Raw genomic sequence first — 3,701 nt, 5'->3', positions numbered from 1 at the left:
TGATTTATTTAGTTGTAAGCTTTATCGTCTTCCTAAAATAACATTTGCATGTTACGGGCTTATTGCAAATTCTGGATTTTGAGGAAAATCCTAGATATAGTAAACGACATAGTACGAAAAAAAATGTTCTTTTAATAACTAAGCAGCAGCTGATCATGCTGTCAACCTGATGGTAAATGTCGCAGATGGTACATATGTAATCCATTCCTGGTAAGATTCAATTTCTACCTGAGGTTGGCAACAGATGCTTTGGTATCCATGTGGGAATGCTTCAGAAAAGTCTGTCTTCTTCTTCCCACCCTTCAAAGCACGCTTAATACTCTTATTTTGAGGCAGAAACTGGTGTGGCGGTGGTGCCACCGCAGCTGAACCACAGTGAATTATACCACCTCGTGTGTTGTTGTATGCTTCAGGATTCTAGCCATATAAGAAATACCTTTAATAATTTTACTATATAATCATATTTTTTTGTCTTAATTTTATTAAATGAGCACAAAAATGGCCTGAATATTATTTTCCTCATCAACATCATCATCATCAACCTATTACTGTCTCGCTGCTGGGTACGGGTCTCCTCTCAGAGTGAGAAGGATTAGGCCATAGTCCACCGCGCTGGCCAAGTGCGCATTGGTAGGGTACTTCACATATATTTGAAAACTGATTTTCTTAACTTACTATTTAATAATTATATATGTTTTCTTAATCCGGCGTTTAAAATATAATTAGGTTTTTGATGAAAAATCAGCTTTTGTACACGGTCTGTAACATATAATCAATAGGCACTAGCACTTACTCATAACTTCGTTTGCGTAATTTATGGAAATATTATTTGTATTTGTATTTGCATGTAGTTATTGTGTATATAAGTGTATTCATACGTTTTGAAAAAACTTAGATCAAAAGATGCTACGAAGCAAAATAATACTACTGCCGCCATCTGTAATCAACCCCAGATAGTATTAGATATTCCTACCTGAGGTCGGTCACAGATGTGCCGCTACCCCTGAGGACTAAGCTGGAACGCCTCGGAAAAGTATGTCTCCTTTGCCACGCCCTTCAAATCAGAACACAGCTGTAACGCTGCTGTTGTGAGGCAGAAATAGGTGTGGCGTTGGTGCAGCCGGAGTCGAACCACAAAGGGTTCCACCACCTTCAAAACCACCACCGTCTTATTTAATTTATTTCGAAGTGGACTAAAACAGTGATAGCCTACTTATTAATTTATTTATTTGACATGCCAACAGCATAACATACAGAAATTTTACAAATAACATTGTGATATTATAAAATACACTGGTATGCAAGCCAATTATAGGCATGTACAACATTTATAGAAATAGAGACGTACTATATTAATGCAAATAATGTAAATTACAAAGAAAATAAAATGATTCCGTACAAGATACAAACTAGATTAAACTGTTTACTGATTCTATCGCATGATAATGACATCTTACTTTGATATCTTGTTTAAACTATTTAATGTGTAGTGTAATTTCAGTTATAAGAAGGAATGTACAATTTTTGTTACATTTTTTAAACGCGGATCAAACCGCGGGTGGATCTTGTTTATAGATTTGTAAATTGTTGAATCTAAGATTGTTAAAAATGTTGTTGGTGTATCTTATCATCCACCGACACTGTCATACTTACCACTTCCTGGTATATCAGTGGCTTCTACTGGAATATGTCCGATAAATAAATAAAATATTTTCTTAGTATAAGAGGCAATAATAAAATAATCACCGCGTTTTTTGTTTATACAGTCCTAAACTGAACTTAAAAAATTAGTAGTATTCATTGTATGCAAAGATATTGTATTTTTTATAAGAGGGAGAAACAGAATGCAAGATTTTCGAATAACGGGTACTCGTGATATGCGGATGTGATTATGCGGATTTAATTTTCTTATTGTCGATATTTTGACCCTGCGTCGATAGTTGCATGGATCGTGGTTACGGCGAAATAATTGATTTATTCTAACCTATCTGTCCTCACACTAAATACGTCAAAATAGATTTGACAATATAGCACTACATAATTGTAACATACAAACAGACCACGTCTGCTACATATATTTATGTGTCATAATTATGTTGAAATCCGTAAAGGCCCCAGAGCCACAGTATAAGTATCTATACAGTATTCTATCTTCATACAAACGCACGGAACGCAAGTTATATTATATAGTATGCACACGGTAAGCGAACATGCGCGAAGGTGCCGTAGTGATGAGCGGCCGGTATGACGGTTTTTAGGCAGTGTTTTTTTTTATTTAAACAATTATATTATATCATGTGTCATTTGTTTCTTTTTTTAAAAGATTGGTATTTCCATTATTTTCCGAGCAAAATACCTGGATTCATTAATAAATAAATGGATAGGACGAAGGAAAATGCCATACAAATGATAATTTAGCAAAAGCTATTCTCGTTGAACATGAATAAATTATAATTACAATTTTCATACCTACTAATTTGCAACTTATTTATTATAACTTATTAATTTACTTATTATTTTCCACTAAAACAAAATGTCAGTCAACCTATCGCCTACTAAGGAGAACTGTAGGCGCGCAACCCTAACGCGAACACTCGCCCAGCGCCCGTGTAGGTATATAATTCAAGAACAGGGCCGAGTTAGAATACTGTATAGATCCTTATACTGTGACAGAGCTGTAGGGCGTGCCAGCGAATGACACTGCATCAGCGCATACATACGTGAGTTCGTAAACACATACGCTCAAAAACATTGTCCTTCGAAGTCGGTAAATATATAGTAGGTATATAGTACAGTCCTGTCCCGCGTCCGTAGTTTCCAATAGCAAGCGGGAAAGACTATACAAAAGGCCATAAAGTAATAATGACATTTAATATATGAGTACGAGCAATGGCATGGGGTTGGCCACATAGGTCGTAGGACAGATTACCGATGGGGTAGGTAGGTCGAGTAGAGACTCCCGGCAACAGGAGTGCAGGACGCCACCCGATCAGGTGGACTGATGACCCGAAGCGAACGACGGCAACCGCTGGATTCAGACGGCTCAGGACCGGTTGGAGTGGTACAGATTAGGGGAGGCCTATGTCCAGCAATGGACTCTTAAAGGCTGATGGATGGATTGATGGAAAATACGAGCGATCGCAGGTGCGAGTGTCCGTCACAGGTGACGGTGGTCGGTCCGTTTTGGAGTGAAACACGTGTTGGTGGTACATACAGCATGATTTAAAAAATATATACCATCATACATATTGCGCTACCAATATATTGTTGCGAAGTAGTTTTAATCCTAACTTAATTAATCATCAATCCTGACCGCACTGACGTGACGTCATATGTTATTATTTTTGCGATAACACTTTAGTTATAACCACACGACATAGCCACAGTAGAATTATCGAATATTTCTACTGTGACATAGCCGCTTATTATTATACATATCGACGTCGGGAAGGCAATCATGACTACAATTGAATGAAATTTAAAGGGAAACAAATTCATTTTCGAATAAGGGAATTTACATAAAATTGGGAAACATTTAAAATCATTGCAAGAGAATGGTATATTTATAAACATTAATTATTATTTATAAAAAGAAATATTTTTACCATTTTAGAGCAAGCCAAATAAATAGTTGTTCCTAAAAACAGTTTTTTATTTAAATCTTATATATAAAATTCTCGTGTCACAATGTTAGTTACCGT

The sequence above is a fragment of the Epargyreus clarus genome, unplaced genomic scaffold (genome assembly GCF_041222505.1).
Source record: "Epargyreus clarus isolate Ecla_fem2 unplaced genomic scaffold, WU_Ecla_fem_2.2 ptg000026l, whole genome shotgun sequence".
Taxonomy (NCBI): domain Eukaryota; kingdom Metazoa; phylum Arthropoda; class Insecta; order Lepidoptera; family Hesperiidae; genus Epargyreus; species Epargyreus clarus.
This window is presented reverse-complemented; position numbering follows the sequence as displayed.